The sequence below is a fragment of the Lutra lutra genome, chromosome 2 (assembly GCF_902655055.1).
Source record: "Lutra lutra chromosome 2, mLutLut1.2, whole genome shotgun sequence".
Lineage (NCBI taxonomy): Eukaryota > Metazoa > Chordata > Mammalia > Carnivora > Mustelidae > Lutra > Lutra lutra.
In genome coordinates this window covers 18,491,426-18,509,173 of record NC_062279.1, presented here as the reverse complement: position 1 = coordinate 18,509,173, position 17,748 = coordinate 18,491,426, and the positions used below count along the sequence as shown (strand labels likewise).

The 17,748-nt window shown below is 45.6% G+C and overlaps 1 pseudogene; it reads left to right on the top strand.

The window, feature by feature from the left end:
* Positions 1–17,748, top strand: part of LOC125094007 (C-myc promoter-binding protein-like) — a 50,575-nt pseudogene that overhangs the window by 18,071 nt on the left and 14,756 nt on the right.

Here is a 17,748-nt window from a genome sequence, read left to right as displayed (position 1 = left end):
GTAATTCCATTAATTAAATTACTAAAACCTATGATTGGACCTATTCAGAAGTGAGAGGAGAAGAAAGGAAGGAAAAGTGGAGGGTGCAGGTTTTGGTTGATGGTTTATTTGTGGACACGCCTGCAAGGCTGTTGCTGGGGACGGACATAACAGCTCATCTTGGGGGAAAAATCCCCCTGAAGATTTCCTGAAGCACAGTTGGTTATCTGGGTGTTCGAAAATGTATATATGTTTAAAAGTAATTAAAGCAAATTGAAAGTTAATTATTCTGAACATTATTTTACCAAGAGAAAGTTCTCTTTAAATTTAACAAGCATTTTGTATTATATTCCCAGGTTAAATGTAGAAAACAATAACGTCCTGGCAAGTCCTTGGGGTTTATCCAAAGACTTTTTAATTAATAGCACATTCATTAAGGCTGAAAATAGATCTTTTTAAGAGAGGTCTTCCTTTAAGGAAATCTATAGCTCCCACTCTTTAATTAAGGCTTCCTAGAATGAGACATGGTCCCAGAAATTCTACTCCCTTTGGCCTGATTCTCTGAAAGCTCATTTCCAAAGGGACAGGAGCAACCAATTCTCTGTTTTCGAGGATGGAGACCAGCAGTGATGAGCGAAAGAAGGCCTTTACCTCCCAGGTTCCTCACCTCCTTCACTTGGATAAAACCTTGAGGGGATGGCAAAACACAGTGGCTAACTGTCTCCTCAGAATATCTAATTTTTAAAAAAAAATTTTTAAGGATTTTATTTATTTATTTTTGTGTGTGTGAGAAAGAGAGAGAGAGAGAGCACAAGCAGGGGGAGGGGCAGAGGGAGAAGCAGGCTCCCTGCTGAGCAAGAAGCCCACTGCGGGGCTTGATCCCAGGGTCCTGGGATCATGATCTGAGCCAAAGGCAGGAGCTTAACCTAGTGAGCCACCCGGGTGCCCAGAAGATTGCCATCTAACCAAAACGTGGTTTGTAAATATACATATTTACAGTTTTTTTCTCCCTGAAATTTTTTGTATCTTGTTTACTTCAACATTTACTTAATATTGAAATTATAGGGGGCGCCTGGGTGGCTCAGATGGTTAAGTATTGAAATTACAATAATAGGATATTTTTATGGCTGGAGTAATTTTTTTTTTTCAATAAAAACTTCTAGTTTCTAGAACCTCATCCCCCCCACACCTCTTCAGATCAAATGAAAAGTTCAAAATTCTGTAATTCAGAGAGAACGAGCTTTAAAAAGATCTTTGAAATAGACATAAGCTACTAGAATTTCTCAGCCTGGAGGGAACGGGCTTCAAAGTAACCCATTCATTGTCTCAGTGTATATAAAGATCGCTCTGGGGACGACGGTAACCAGCTAGTTTGCACATTCGCCGGAAAAGAACAAAGGAAGCCTAGTGAAATTTTACAGGAGAGATTTAGAGGGACCTATAGAACCAGGATTTTCACCAGTGCAACAGGGAAAAGAGCAAGAGCCCCCTTCTCTAAAGCTTTGAGGAAAAAAACAACATACTCGCTTGTATTGACTGACATTAGTTATTCTCGAGTATCTCGAGTGCACAACATAGAGAAGTCAAATCATTCTCAAGTAGGAGAATTAGTCAAGACCTTTTTACTGTCCAGTGACAGAAACACAACAACCATCTCTTTTATAAAAGACAAAATCACTGGCTCATATAAAGGCAACTCACCGAAGGGTGGACTGCAGGCATGGCTGGATTCAGGGGTTGGAACAATAAGATGGGAAATTTGTCTCTTTCTATCTCTCACTTGCTTTGGTTTTATTGTCTGAAAATCTTTCTCCTTGGGACAGCAAGATGGCTGGAGGCAGCTTTGAGCTTACGCTGCCCTTAAAGCTTCTCTCTGAATAGCCGCATCAATAAGGGATCCTGATTAGCCCTGAGTCAGCCCCTGAACCCCTCACTGGGCCCGTCATCTGGTAGGACCCGAGGGGATGGAGGCCATGGTCCACTTCCCCCTTGTTCCCCGCTCTGGTACCCTGCCACTGTCTCCCTGGACCAAACCCATCTGGAAGCCAGTCGTCCGGCGTCCCCAGGGATGTGGTCCCCAGGAGTCAGTGTCCCAGGGCGAGGAGCAAGGCAAAGAAGAGAGAGAATGGACTGGGAAAGAAGCGAGGTGCAGGGAGAATGTGGGCCACCAGCAGACCCGTCTACCTGCCATGTCCAAACCCTGTCTTCCTCATTTTCCTGATCTTTCCTTCTAGCATCAGCAATGAGAAACCAAATCTGCATCTGCAACCTGTGCGTGTGTGTGTATGTATGTGTGAGTATGTGTGTGTGTGAGTATGTGTGAGTATGTGTGAGTGTGTGAGTATGTGTGTGAGTATGTGTGAGTGTGTGATGGTGATGTCGGACTCAAAAATCACACTGAGCTTGAATCCAAGCTCTGTAACTTGCTAGCTATATGACTTTCAACAAGCTATTGAACCTTCCGTGCATTGGTTTCCTCATCTATAAAGTGGTGATAATAATAGTGTCTACTGTGAAAGATTCCCGAGCTAATTCATGTTAAGTGCTTAAAGTAATGCATGGCACAGAAAAGACAATAGGAGTTGGTCTCTTCTGAGCTACCCATTAAAAAAGGGGAAAAATATTTATTTATTTATGAGAGAGAAAGAGAGAGCAGGGGGTGGAGTGGAGCAGAAGGAGAGAGAGAAGCAGATTCTGCTCTGAGAGTGGAGCCCGATGCGGGGCTTGATCTCATGACCTGAGACAAATCCAAGGTCAGACGCTTAACCAACTGAGCCATCCAGATGCTCAGGTTCCCCAATCCCCCAAAAGCAGGCAATGGAGGGGTGGGGGTCAAGCCACCCTACATCAAATCTAGAGGGAAGACTGTTTGGAAGTTGTTAATAGAGTAGATCCCAGAGTTCTCATCACAAGGAAAAAAACATTTTTTTCTTTCTTCTTTTTTTCTTCTTGTATCTATTTGAAATGATGGGTGTTAACTGAACGTAATCATAATTAGCACACAACATATAGAAGTCAAATCATTGTACTGTACACCTCAAAGCTACCCAGTGCGACACGTCAATTACATCTTCATGAAACTGAAGAACAGTGTAGGGGGAAGATGGGCAAGCATCCCTCAAAACGACAAAGATGCAGCCCTGCTAAGAATCCATGGAACAGGGGTTCCTGGGTGGCTCAGTTGGTTAAGCAACTTTCTTCGGCTCAGGTCATGATCCTGGAGTCCCAGGATCGAGTCTTGCACTGGGGGAGTCGGGGTGGGGAGGTCCTTGCTCAGCGGGGAGTCTGCTTTTCCCTCTCTCTCTGCCCCCCTCCACTGCTCATGTTCTTTCTCATCCTCTCTCTCTCTCTCAAATAAATAAATAAAATCTTAAGGAAAAAAAAAAAGAATCCATGGAACCCACACCTCATGGGAAGGTGGTGTTGGCCTCAGGGTTTTCCCAAACAAGAAGCAAGTGATTGCTTCAGAGGCATGTGACCCAGGGGCCCATTCTGGTTATTTCCTCAAAGAAAGAATGCCCTGCAAATAACAGAAAATTGCTAGCAATGTTAAAAATGATGTTTTTCCAACTCCAAAAACAAAACAGAACAAAATGCCTTAGCGCCCTTGGGTTGTTGTAACAGAATCTCACAAGCTAAGTGGTTTACACAATAGAAATTCATCTTCCCCAGTTTTGAGAGCTGGAAGTCCCAGATCAAGTTCCAGCTGGGTCTGTTTCAGGCAAGAGCTTTCTTCTGGCTTCTGGCTGGCTGTCCGTTATGTGTGGGAAGAGAGAGGGGTCCCTCTTCCTTCTCCTACAAGCACACGAGTCCCATAGGATTAGGACCCAACCCGGATGACTTCACTTAACCTTAATTACCTCCTAAAAGCCTCTTCAAATACAATCCCATTGGGCTTAGGGCTTCAGGGTATAAATTTGGGAGGACACCATTCCATTCACAGCACAAAATGAAATAAGACTGTGGTCCCACCGGTCACCGAGTTACCAAGATTTTCAGTCCACTTCCAGATATTCCTGGTTACCCAAACAGCCTCATTAAAAGCCAAGAATGCTACACTGTAGGACAATGGCACCACTCACAATCATGTATCCAACAGAAATGAGCCCATCTATCAACCAGACACTCCGTGAAAGAATGTTCATAGCCCCGAACAGAAAACAATGCAAATATCCATTTACCGTAGAACGGATAAACAAATGCTAGTATATTCACACAGCAGAAGAAATGCATTTCAAGTAAAAATGAGCGCCTGGGCTCAGTGGGCACCTGGCTGGCTCAGTTGGGAGAGCGTGCAACTCTTGATCTTGGGGTTCTAAGTTTGAGCCCCACGTTGGTGTAGAGATTACTTAAAAGAAGAAAAATCTTTAAAAAAAAATGAACAACGTCAATAACTACTACAAACTTAATGGAAGAAAGCAAGACTCAGAAAAGCATATGTTCTATGATTCTATTAATGTCAAGCTCAGTACTGGGCAAAACCATGGTCTCCAAGTTGGGATAGTGGTTACCTTTGGAGAAGGGGGTAAGGACTGGAAAAGATCATGAAGGAGAGGGCTGTGGGATTCCAGCAGTGTTCTAATGTTCCATTTCTTGGTCTGGATGCTGGTTACACAGGCGTGCTTATGCTGTGAAAATTCAGTGCATTCTGGATGTATGGTCTACGCATACTTTTCCATATGTACTGAAGTCTACTTCAGTAGAATTTACAAACCTCAAGATCTGAGATCATCCTGGCACATCCAGTTTTCCTGGTCCTCCGCAGGGGCCCTCCTTCTGCCACCTGCTATGTGCTTCTTTGCAGGACCAGGGCAAAAGATCTGGAGGGGAGGAGGACACGAAGATGACAGGTTGGGTATGCCTGGCTGGCTCAGTTCCAAAAGGAGGTGACTCAATCTTGGGGTCGTGAGTTAGAGCTCCACATTATGGGTGGAGATTACTATAAACAAATAAACAAACAAACAAACTTAAAAGAAAAGGGAGAATATGGGATGCCTGGGTGGCTCAGTTGGTTAAGCAGCTGCCTTTGGCTCAGGTCATGATCCCAGCATCCTGGGATCGAGTCCCACATTGGGCTCCTTGCTCGGCGGGGAGACTGCTTCTCCCTCGGCTTCTGCCTGCCACTCTGTCTGCCTGTGCTCGCTCGCTCTCTCTCCCTCTCTCTCTCTGACAAATAAATAAATAAAATCTTTAAAAAAAAAAAAAAGAAAGAAAGAAAGAAAAGAAAAGGGAGATTAGCTCTAAAAGCCACAGGAGAGAGAGACGTCCCCCGGGGTTTAACTGGGCACAGAATGAAGGCAGAGTGGGTGAGCTGGCAGGGGCGCAGGCGAGGGGAACTTCGGCCACAGGGGCAGTAATGAGACAGCATAGTGAGAAAATGTCTGGTTTTTGCAAAGGTGGTAATAAGGACAGAACCAAAAAGGAAAGAAATTACTTGGACGGAATAAATTTAGTATCCTACCTGGGCATAACGTGAGTGTGGGAGGGAGAAACCAGGTTTACTGCAAGCAAAGTTAAGTGCAGGCTGGCCTCAGTCTGCAGTCATTTGCATTTGAATCCTGGGGACATTTCCTGTGAAATAAGATACAGAGAATGTTCCCCTCACCCAGCAGACAAGGCTGATATTTTTGAGGTCACCAGTGAGACTGTTCACAGTAATAACAACTTTTAAAACTAACGGAAGAGAATCTTTATTCAGGTAGTTAGACTAAGAGTTCTTTTTGGAATGGACAGGACTCTGCCTACCAGTCCGACTCCAGAACATTTCTAGATTTCGATCTGTAGATCTCATTGCTATCTTTATACAGACAGGCCCAGAGAATTATTTTATACTCTTCACAGAAATGAAACTAGGGAGAGGGATGGGTGTACGGGGGGGTGGGTGGGATCCTGCCTCTAAAGGTTATTTAGGGACAAGGACAATGTGAGGACAGCACCGCCCACCCACCCCGCAAGAAACACTGGGATCTTAGCAGCGTCACCACTGTCATCAAAATTTCACAATCCACTACTAACCTCCGGGTGCTGTTTTATGACTTTTGCACACATCATGTGCAATTCTCACAGCTGCTCTTATTTCTGTGATATTGCCAAGGAAGCTGATGCTCCGAGATGCTGTGTAGTTTACCCGAGGACACACAGCCAAGCAATGACAGGCCGGATTTCTCAGGACTACTGCCTCCAAAGTTATGCTCTTTACACTCTACTCTACTGTCTCCGAGAACGAGTGGAATTTTGAAGAGGTTGGTGAAACCAGAGCAAGTCTGCAGACAGAAAAACCCAGGTGATCTCTTAAAGCAAAAAAGTAGGAATAGGAGGGAGGTTTAAAATAGTCTCCTCTGCTACCATTGCCGGTGAAAGAGGTTGGGAAGGACTATGGGGGAAGTCAAGTGTTTTATGCTGAATAGCCTCTTAGATGGGTTACAATGATCAGAGAGGGGAGACCTGGGCCTATGGAAGGCATTCCTAGAGCCCAAATGGCATGGGCTGGGCAGTTTCCTGAGACCAAACTAGAGGGCTCCGGTTGGGTCGGTGAGAAGTCAACATGCCGGAACGTGCTGGGGACTAGCAGACATGTCTGTGCGGTGTCACTCTGCCTGAGACATTCACCAGTCGTGGAGGCCGTGGATGCGAAGCCACGGACACCAGATGGGAGAAGGTGAAGGATTTGAGGGATCTTCTGCAGGCTCTGGATCCTTAGAGAGGTGAAAGGGTCCCAGAGAGGGAGAAGGAGGTAACCCAAGAAGAGACACAAACAGAAATGACCCCGTGGAGGCAGAGCTATGGCTCAGTACTATGAGCTTGGGAAGAGCAGGCTGAGATGCTGGTTGGAGGGGAAGGAGAAGATGCTGGCCCAGCAGATGCCACGGGCAGACACAGGAACATACACAGGGCAGGGGAAGGCTGAGGGCCCCTCACCCGCAAAGGCCCCTTTCCAAGAGTCTACAAGTGCACTGACAAGGTATTCATACGATCATATGATCGGTAGTGTGGGTGGGGGCGTGTGTTTTAACTGAAATTCATTAAGGTTGATGATTCTCTTTATTTCAACCTCCCCTTGGCTCTACTGGTGGAGTAGATTCCGGGCCACCAATTGTCAGGTGGCCCGGAAATGTCCAAGGTCCTTCTCGGGGATCTGGCTAAGGGGAATTTGATTTGGGGGTGCATTTAGAGTCTGTGTTTAATGGGACATATTAGTATGGGTTTCAGTGATTTCCATGAATAGTCAGTCTCTTCCATGTCGGGATGGCTTCTAGAACATACCTACCACGTGGGTGCTGCACAAGATGCAAAACAGGGGTCACACCGAGATGTGAACAAGTTCTCCAGGGATGGGCAGGAAAGGCTGTGGATCGTGGGGAAGAAATAACCTTTAAAATATGTGGAGCCAGAGCTAGTCTAGGAACATTCTAATCATCAGAGGAATAGAACCAGAGGATTTGATTCTCATCAATGCCTAATTAAAGTAGGAGCTCTCTCTGTCAGGAATATATGCAGTAAGGACACATACACAACTATATGCCTACGTACACATAGACATATACAACTATAACCTCACCTTAAATTTTTATTTCTTTTTTGATGGGAATTGAACAAAATAGAATTTATGAGGAGTCTAACATCGGAAGGCCCCAAGCCCAAAGCAGTACTATACACAGCAAGCATGTCTGTGGGTAACGTTGTTAGTCCACCGAACTCTCATGGATAAGAAACAAATTCTGAGGACCTGTGACACAGAGAAGACTAAACTATCTTGTTATTCTCTCTGTAGAAAACCTACTACAAAACTGTTGTCATATGAAGTCACCAAAGAGTAGGCAGCTGGAAAAATCAGGAAGAACGAATGATAAAAGGGTTTTAGACAACTAAATAATAAAAATATTGTTATTTTTATGTCTTTCATGACGTTTGTTGTATCAGCCAGCTTTTTTATTTATGACTGTATGCTTTGTATTCACATTCTAAAGACCTAGTTATGTTTGTGTCTTACTTTTGAATTTATAGTTTTATTTTCTTGTTTGTAAAGAAAGCCCACGAGGGATTGGAGAAGCTTCAAGGTCCCCGTCACTGGCCCCATTCCTGAGTGAGGAGGTGGGTTCAAAAGAGGTAGTAGCAGTAGGTTTCCCGTGAAACCATGAAGGGGACTCATGGGGGCCAGTTTTATCAATCAGGGAGGAGAGAGTTCTGTGGCTGGTGGCTGACTCCCGACCAGGGAGTCAGTCAGTGGGTGTGCTCAAACAGAGAGTTTAGTACTGGACAGCTGAAAATATCAGAACATCTGCTAAGACCTCTCATGGCTTGGAATTTTCTAAAAATGGGTATGGTCTTCTGTTGGAATCAGCAGGGCTGTCCCAGACATTTTTTTGTAATCAGTTCAGGTCTGGCTTCCCAAGAAGGGAAGTGACACTTGAGAAAACACAAAGAAGACAAGGATAGTCCGTAAAAGTATCTCTTAAAATTCTGCAGAAAGGGTAGCTCTAGTCCCGTGATGCACTGGGCCTTTCAATGGCCCTAAGGAACTTCTGTTCCCGGAGCTCCGAGATTTGTTTCTTCCAAATTTTATCGCAAGTGAGCACACAGTGACATCCGTGATAGGCCACGGCAACCCCTCCCATCTTGGCTTCCCTGAGAATTGGTGCTCGGGAACAAATTCAAATTAATTATCTGGCTACATGATGGCAGGATTAACCTTTAAAGTGGATGCAGTGACCATGATTTACATAATCTATTTAATCATTTTTCAATAGAGGTAGTATTTAGAAGGCAAGTGGGGAGAAATAAATTACATCTTATAGCTTCTTGCGAACACCAAGCTCAGCTCACAAAAGAATAAAATTAACATTATCTAAGGTATAGAACGTATCAGGTGCCTGGAGCAATAAATTAGATTACAGGGATAATTAACAACCCTTCCAGAGTCTTCTTGGAATATGAATTCATCCAGAGAGTAAATAAACAGTGACACACACACAAGAAGCAGATTTCATCCATCACATTGCTCTTGGGATCTGAGCAGAGATGCCCTGATCTGATAAGTCCTAATGAGCTATTTGACAGGGGTGTAGAGTAAACGCTGAGACCATTTGTTTAAGGATCTACCAGCGGGTATATCCAGACCACAAGGATCAGGCTAAAAATAAGCCAAATAAAAATAAGTTTGAATCTGGGCACATTTTTTTTATCTGATCGTTTTCTTCATATGTTCCATTGTGGGCAGGACATGTGTTTTTTATTCTGCTTTCTGAAGAGACAAAAGCTAACAGCCAAACAGCTGGGATGGTGTGTTCTCTAGCCCAGAGGAATATGGTTCCCTCAGAGCAGATATTCAAAGAATCCAAAAGACTTCCTGGGGAGTGCGTTTAGGGGGGGAATGGCTTCTTGCAAGAGAACTTTCTGAATGTGTCAATTCTGCAAAATTTTTTTTTTAAGATTTTATTTAGTTATTTGAGAGAGAGAGAGACAGAGATAGTGAGAGAGGGCATTAGCAGGGAGGAGAGGGAAAGGCAGGGAGCCTGACACGGGGCTTGATCCCAGAACCCTGGGATCATGGCCTGAGCCAAAGGCAGACGCTTAACAGACTGAGCCACCCAGGCGCCCCCAATTCTGCACATTTGGATCGCCCCAAGAGTATGAGACCAGAAGAGGAGGGCTGGAAAACGGAAACTGTTGTTTTTAAAGCAGCTTATATAAACATAAAATTTTTAATTAAATCGAAGTACTCAGTGTGAATTTTGCAAATGCAGGGAAAGAAAGGAGAGTTCCGGAAGGATATGGGAGTATCCTATACTGTATCCTCTTAACCAGGAGGTAGACTAATGTATATAATGGAGGGAAGGGAGTCTGGGAGACCAGAGAGCTGGGTTCCAACCCTGACGGCCACTAACTAAAGGACCCTGAGTGAACTTGCCTTTCTCCTCTGGGTGTCCAAGATTCTCATCCAAAAACTGGACCACATGGTACCCAGCTCACAGCACAGTGGTTGAGCAGGAGTGTAGACTCTGTTAAGACTACGTTTGCATCTCTACCCTACTAGCTGTATGACCCTGAGCAAGACATTTACATCTTTATCCCCAAGTAAAATAGAGAGATGAGTAGAACCTACCTCATAGGATTATTGGAACATTTAAATAAATGTATAAATCTCATAGCGTGTCGTACCTTGAACACAATAAGGGTTTGGTACAAATTGATTCTTATTAATATCACTCCAAGATCTCTGCAGATCTCTATCATTCTGTTATTCTAGTTTTATGACAAGGAGACAGAAAACCCACAGCTGAGCAATATTACAAATGATGAGTCTGTAAGCTGTGTCAGCTCCTTAGAACATACATACCGCATAATATTAAGTAGAAGGAAGGTGGAAATGGTCGTCCTTGGTGCACCTGTGCTGTAGGGAAAAAGAAGGGGTATACCAGTAAGCCATGGAAGGAAACCCTCACTGAAATGGTTTGAAATTATATTATCCTTTTCTCTAAAGTTGTTTGACAGTTTCATACAGACCTAATAAGAAGTGAAATGCTGTGAAAAGTGGTTTTGTTTCTCCTGTTTTTCTATGAAATTGTCCCAGATAAGTAGAGATCATCATTTAGGGTTACGGTTGGTGCTTGAGGGCCCTGGGAAAACCATCCTGCCAAAGTGATGGATCTAGTTGTTTTTGTGGCTCGTCGGTAGCTCCTTACAAAAAGCTTTTTAGAAGAGAAAGATGGTCCAATCTCTTCCAGTGAAGCTTGCTGAACATCTCTCCTCCGAAAATGTCCCTAATGGCTTTTCTCCATCTCAGCCCCAAGCATTTTAAGAAAAGCCTATAAAGGTAGCCTTCTCCTCCATTAAACAGAAACACTCTTTATCAAATGTTGACTTTTTGCTTCTTGGAGTTTCATGGGAAGAGGAGATGGGCCAGGATGCTGCCATTTGAACAGCACCAGAGACTGAGAAGCCGTATGTCACATTAGTGACAGACCCGGCCCCCTTCTACACGAGACTGGAAATGGAGGTTCCCAGGTTTCTGGCTCCTGAGGGATCCGCCCTTCCACCCTACAAGGCGGCCTCTGTGTTACTCTAATAATTATGAGAATAACAAGGGCTCAACTGAGTGTTTTCTGGGTGTCAGGCCCCACGCTGAGCACTTTACACATTTCCTTCATGACCTTCTTCTCACAAAAGCTTTGGGAAGTAAGTAGTCATGTGGTCCCCATTTTACAGATGAAGAATGGAGGCCTAGAAATTTTAAGTAACTCTCTCAAGGTCATCGTGTCAGTAAACAGCAGAGAGGGGATTAGAATTGCCTTCTACTTGGTTCCAAAGTTCGTGATCTGAACAGTTACTCCTTAAGGCCTGTCTATTAACTGAGTTCTCTCTCCTCCGCAACAGTCTTCCCCAAATTACACAGCTGTTGCCTCTCTTCCGGGAAGAAGACAGCCCCGTGGCTGAGGGAGCACTTTCTCCCCACTGTGGATGCCTCAATTAGCCAACAGTTTGATTGTCTGCTTTATGCCCAACAGTGTGCTAAGATAAAAAGCATTTGAACTTCCAGCCCTGTCTTTCCACAAAAAGAACGTATTTGAGGAGAGTTGAATGACAGATCAGGTTGTAAAAAAAATTTAAAGCCCATCCTTAAAAAAGAGATTCCTTTGAAAGTAGACTAGAGGGCAAAAAAATTCTGAACCACAGTGTGTGTGTGTGTGTGTGTGTGTGCGCGCGCGCACGCGCGTGCGCACGGGCACACCTACGTGCACCTGTGTGTACATATGCATGTGTGTGTCTGCGTAAGGGAAGTAGAAGAGAAATGCTGCCCATTTATCCCACAAAATGCCATTGGAAAAGAGCAATATCGTGGCAAAAGGAGCTGAGAGCTGTTTATTCCCCCAAAGAAGAGCATCTGAAGAGATTCATCAGCGTGACATTAGCAGTCCTCGAGAACATTTATACACGAGTTCTTGGAGACAAGAATAGGACAAATCAATCAGGCAACCAGCCTCTGAAACGATCCCATTACACGCCCTAAGTCGGCGTCCGCGATCATAGTCACGCTTCCCTCCACCCGACTTCCTGAGTTCCCACTGGCAAGTGTGGAAACAGAGCTGGGAATCGGGCAACTCAGGGTGCCTCGGCGTGCGTGTCCACGAATCCATGCACTGTCTAGGACGACAGGGACAAAGTCTGCTTTTAAATCAACGCAGGTGTCCTCTTGGGAGACACCCCCGTCTTTTCCTGTATATGGGTGTGGCACCCCTCGGAGGAGGACTGGGTTGATTTTTCTCTTTTTGAGGGTTCGTTCTCCTGCTGTCCTTCGCAGAACAGAGCAAAACATCCAACTGGGGGAGATAGCTTTTTGTTCCTCTATGTCAGTAATAGATGTTTCTTTCAGATCAGGGAGTTGGGGTGGGGTGGGAATGAATGAACAAATTAAACCTGAGGGAGGTATAAATTAGTCTCAAATGACCTTATAAGGAACTACCCAACATCCCAGACTTGTGTTGGCTAGGTTCTTTGGGACTATCCCTGACCTTAAGACTGACTCTGTTATAGTCAAGAAAGTGTTCCTTTTCTTTATAGAAACTGACTCGTGTACCCAGATCTGAGACATGCTGGTTCTCGGGCTCAAAGTCTTATTGGCCATCCAGCTTCGAACTCTGAAGTTGTGCAGACCTGAATCCGAGCCCTCAGTTTATTTTCGGCTTTAAGATCTACTGTGCCTCAGAGGGGGAGAAAACAGGTGTCAAGTTCAGAACTACTTGTTTACATGCTAAATTATGGATCTTTGGGGACTGTTGTCAAGGTTTGAGAGAAGAGGAGAGGATTCTTACAGCAACATTTTAAAAGCTTCATTATATATTGGAGATGTGACAAGGGAAATTCTCCAAGTTTCTCTGAAATTTTGTCTCCTCTTTTGTAAAACAGAAATAATATCTTCTGCTCACCACATAAGAACAACCCCCCAGAAAAAGAGTTGTTTGTGCACAAGGACAATGTACCCTAAAGGTGTACCTCGAGTTTTTGAGCAGTGCTTGGCACAGAGGAAATGCAGAAAAAATATCATTGTTGAGTGAAAGAGTGAATCAAGAAATGAATCGCATCAGTGGGTTGGAAGTAATAAAATGAGAAAAGTTCGTGAAGTCTTCTCCATCTTATTTGTAAACATGCTCTTCTCCAAAAGCGATAAACTCTAAGATACTGCTTTTGGCATAGTTCAAAGTCTAAGAAGTACCTTAACTTTTGATTCAGAACTTTTTTAATTATCTGGTTTTTGGAATTCCGTTTTCTCTTGGGCAAGCCTGGGCCAATCCAACCATGGCTTTTCCTCTAAAGACTGGTGGCTCATCAGATAACATTCACCCGCACTCTAGTCGAATCTCCTAGTCGTATTTTCAGTTGTGAGACCTCAATGAGAAGTTTTCTGAAATTTCTTCCCTCTTGCCATAATCCCCTCAGCCCTCCTCTGGGCTGTACTTCTAGAAATCAGTTGCCCTCCAAGTATCAGTGGGAAATGGTGCTCTTAGTGGAAATTATTAATGAAACATGAGGTCGTCTTGGGTGGTTTCCCTAGAGGATGGGCAGCATCCATCTAGGATGGTCTAGGTCTAGAACCAGACCCTTCCTGGGTCTTTACGTTTGAGACACACCAGCTGGGCTCACCCTTCTTGTTACATCCCTGGGGGAGGTGTTGGCCACCAACCAGTTCTGACAAAGAGCTGGGCCTTGGGTGAGGCTCTGTAGGTAGAAGGAAGTACGTTGTACCCACAGCCTCGGGAGAGACAGACATGAACACAAAGAAGTTTCTAGCAATCCAAGAAAGCCCATCTTAAGGGCCACCTGAGCTGGCTAGAGGTGCCAGGATGGGGAGAGCAAAGAGCCAGAGAATTCATGGAAAGATTTTGTGGAGGAAGTGGGCCTTGAATCAGGAATTGAGGGAAAGGGAGTTACTTAGCGGGCCAGAGAGGGAATTCTGAGTGGAGGCAGCAACGGCGGTGAGCGAACAAGACAGCAAGGAGACACACATTCAGGGAGAGCACTGGACAAGAGCTGGGAGAGGTGCCCCGGCTGGAGGAAGGACACTGGGCAAAGTCAACTGGCTGCTGAGGCCCCAGGTTTTCCTTTCTGCGCATCTCTTTCTCCCTCCCATAGAGTCCACAGAAAAATCAAATTAAATAGTGGATGTGGGGAAGTTATTTGAAAATTCTGATCTGTTGCACAAACACAAGGCGCTCTTAACATCGCCATTTAGGAAAAGTCCGGCTGGAAAAGCAGGCTGGGCACAGACCCGAAAGGACGTGAAACCCTGACTAAGGGGCCTTGCTAGGTGACTCTGAGCTTTGTAAGCAAAGAGCAACTAAGAGCCCTGGGCAGGTCCCCTTGGCTCCTCCCTCCGTGCAGACTGCCTCCTCCCCTCCCTGACTCTCCCCGCCACCTATCTCCCTCCACAAACTTCACAAACATTAAGGTGGTGGGACAGCTTATCTCTGAGAGCGCTGATGTAACTTGAACTCTCTCCACTTCCACTCCGCCCGCCCCCTCCCACAAAGCTAAAAATCACTAAATCAATTAATGTGGTCTGTTTCAGAGTTTGGGCAACCGCTGAGCATCAGCTGCGGCACTGCCTAGCAACAGGAGGGGCGAGGCAAGGATCGACTGCGTTCTGTTCTTCCCGGTAGTACAGACTCCCTACTGGACGGCCTTGGCCTTGACCTAACTTTCCTTGTCTCCTCTGTGAAATAGGCTTGTCAGATCCTTCTAGGGGTGCTTCTGTACCTGAGGAATGAGCAATGGAGGAGCCTCAGGGAGGGGATTAAGTGCTCTGGGAAGGACGAATAGTGCATATGGGGGGCACACGGACAACCGTACGTCCCAACTAGAGCCAGAGTGACAATGATCTGTTCATCCAGCCCAGGACGAGCCAAGGGAATTTGTTGATGAGGTCAGACAAATACACAGACTAGGAAGACTGGCTGGGAGCAGAGGGAGACAGAGGAGGCCCACCTACCCCAGAACAGTGATTTCTATCATGTCTATCTCATGCTCCCTGCAATCCTTCATCATTCTATTTCCTGAACAGCTTCACCAAACGAGAGGATTTAGTTACATTTAATCTTCTACTTTTAGGAACATTGGAATGACATAAAGCATATCGAACATGCCCATCTCTCCCAGTTCAGAGATGCCCGAGGCAGGATTCCCCTCAGTCTCTGTGAGGACTCAGGGATTACCTAGGACCTTTTCCGGTGCCACCATCCCGTCATTCTCTTTCTTGGTCTCTGCTGGCTATTTCTGCGTGACATTTATTGAGCCCACTTCCAAGACACTGCCTTTCCCTTCTCCTGCTCTGTACCTGCCCCTTGGCCATGTGACATCTTTCACCAGGTGACCAAGTTTTATTGGGCAAATTCCCTATATCCTAGGGCAAATAGCAGGGCATAGACTCACCACTGACAGAGAGACAAATTTATAACCACCTGCTTGATTGAATCAGGAGAGTTCATGCTCAAAGCCAATGAGCATCTAGGGGGTGGTTGGTGGTGTTTACCCACCATCTACAAGTTTCCTGAGTTCACCATTCATTCTAAAACTTCATGCTTTGATTTCTTTTTTCCTGGCTTTTCTAAACCTTCAAGGGTTTGATATCCAAGAATCTTGTGATCAAGCCCATAGTGTCCAACCCTACTCCTTTCTTTGTTTCCGAGATCTGTTCCATCCCTTCTTTGCCTCTGCTGCTCTGCACAGAGCAACAGAGCTACATTTCCCACCTGCCCAGTCCTCTAATCCCCTATTTCCCTGGCCCATCCCTGGACCTTCTCCACTTCCACTGGGCCTTTCTTGAAGTGCCAGAATGAGAAGTAGACATTTCCTCAGGTGAAAGGGAGTGTTTATTATTTGTTTTCAAAGCCTCTCTTGAAGACACCAGGCTCATGCTGGCCATTCTGGTCACATCAACCTCCTGTCAGCTGATGAGCCAAATGATGACCTCTGGGCTTCCTTCTCCTCCCCCGTTCTCTCTGGGACAGACAGTCCTCCAAGGCTCTCTGAAAATGTCTCCTAGCCAGACAATAGCCCTATTTCCTTGCTGTGCTACTGTTCTCTGCTACAGGTAAGAATCAGTAAGAAGCAAAAGCCATTTCGCAGCCAGGAGAATTCTAATCCTCGGCTAAGCATGTTCACATCCCAAATGCATGCAGGGCACGCGTCCCGACAAAGGAACGACCCAGCCGCCGTCGTGGAAAGAGAGCTGTTCGCAATCTGCCAGCTTCCTCCTCCAGCGGCGGCGAGGAGCTTTCCATCAATGCCAGGGCCTCTGATTACACCCCCGAAGCAGAGTCTCAATGTGCAATTTCCTTCCAGGCAGCGTGAGCCTGCATCTACGTGAAATGAGCTGGATTGCGTTCATCAAAATAGCTCCAGCAAACTCTCCGAGCTGGGCCATTTCCTCTGTTCCGATACAAGACTTTTGAGGTTTTGACTAAAAATTCAAACCTAGGCTTTATTTTCTTATTGCCGCAGAGACGATATGTGTGTGTACACGTGCCCGGATACCTAATTAAGTTCCCGTACCCCGCCCCCTCCCCTCTCTGATATCTCTCTCCATCTTCCTGTTTGTTTCTTTGTTTCTATGTTTGAGCCTCTCTTTCCTTTCCTCCCCACCCCCTCTTCCTTTTCCTCTCTCTGTCTCTCTGTGTCTCTCCCATTCTCTGTTCCCTGTCCTTTTCCTCACTGCTTTCCACCCTCTCTCTCCCTCTCCCCCGACTTCCCTCTCTCTGTCTTCTGTCTTACATGAGTGTGCCTCTGTCCCCACATCTCTGCTAACTCCATGATGCCTAAACCACGCAAATAAGCAACTTCCGCCCATTTTCCTGAGACCACGGTGAGCTCGCTGCGTGCTGGTAGTGTCCTCTGCTCGCTTCTGCTCCCAATCCCACGTCTCGCCTTAAACATCTCCTGATGCGTCATTGATAAGCACCAACGTAAGAGACCTGTTGATATCCCAGGTTCCATGAGGCTGACCTGTCACAGCTGCAGTGGGACATCTCTATGATGACGATACAGAGCCCTGAAGTGCTTTGTAAAGTATGAAGGATAAGATGATCAGAGTTTGGGGAATTCGGGGAGGGGGGAGAGTATTTTATTGCTTGTTATTTTGATGTTTAGAAAACTGGTAATTTATGTGTATTCTAATTTACATGCTGACTTTTTTTTTAAAAGGTTTTATTTATTAGAGAGAGAGAGCATGAGTGGGGTGAGGGGCAGAGAGAGAAGCAGACTCCCCGCTGAACAGGGAGCCCGATGTGGGGCTTGATCCCAGGACCCTGAGATCATGACCTGAGCGGAAGGTAGAGGCTTAACCCACTGAGCCACCCAGATGCCCTATATGCTAACTTATAATTAACTAGAACATTTGATTGTCCTAAACACCCTTTTTCCTAATTGTGTCACCTGTGAGGCACCAAAGAAATAGCTGTATTAACTCCTTGGGGAACGTATTGGAAGATAATACAGAAAAATATCTAAATGTCTCAGTGTGTCATACTGGAGCACGATCCGGAAGTGTGTACAAATGTCGACAGACCTCAATTGACATTCATTTCTATCCTTGGGGTTCTGACAGCAGTAAAGCTTCGCTCTGGTTGTGACTCTGGCCCCGCCGCCGTGTGCCTTTGCTGGAGGAGGGTCAGTCACTCCTGTGGGCTGACTCCGCCGGGCCTGCCCGCCTCCGTGCCGCCCGGGCTCTGGCCTCTAAGCTGCGTGGGTTTGCCATCTCAGTTTCCCTGAGCCTAGGTG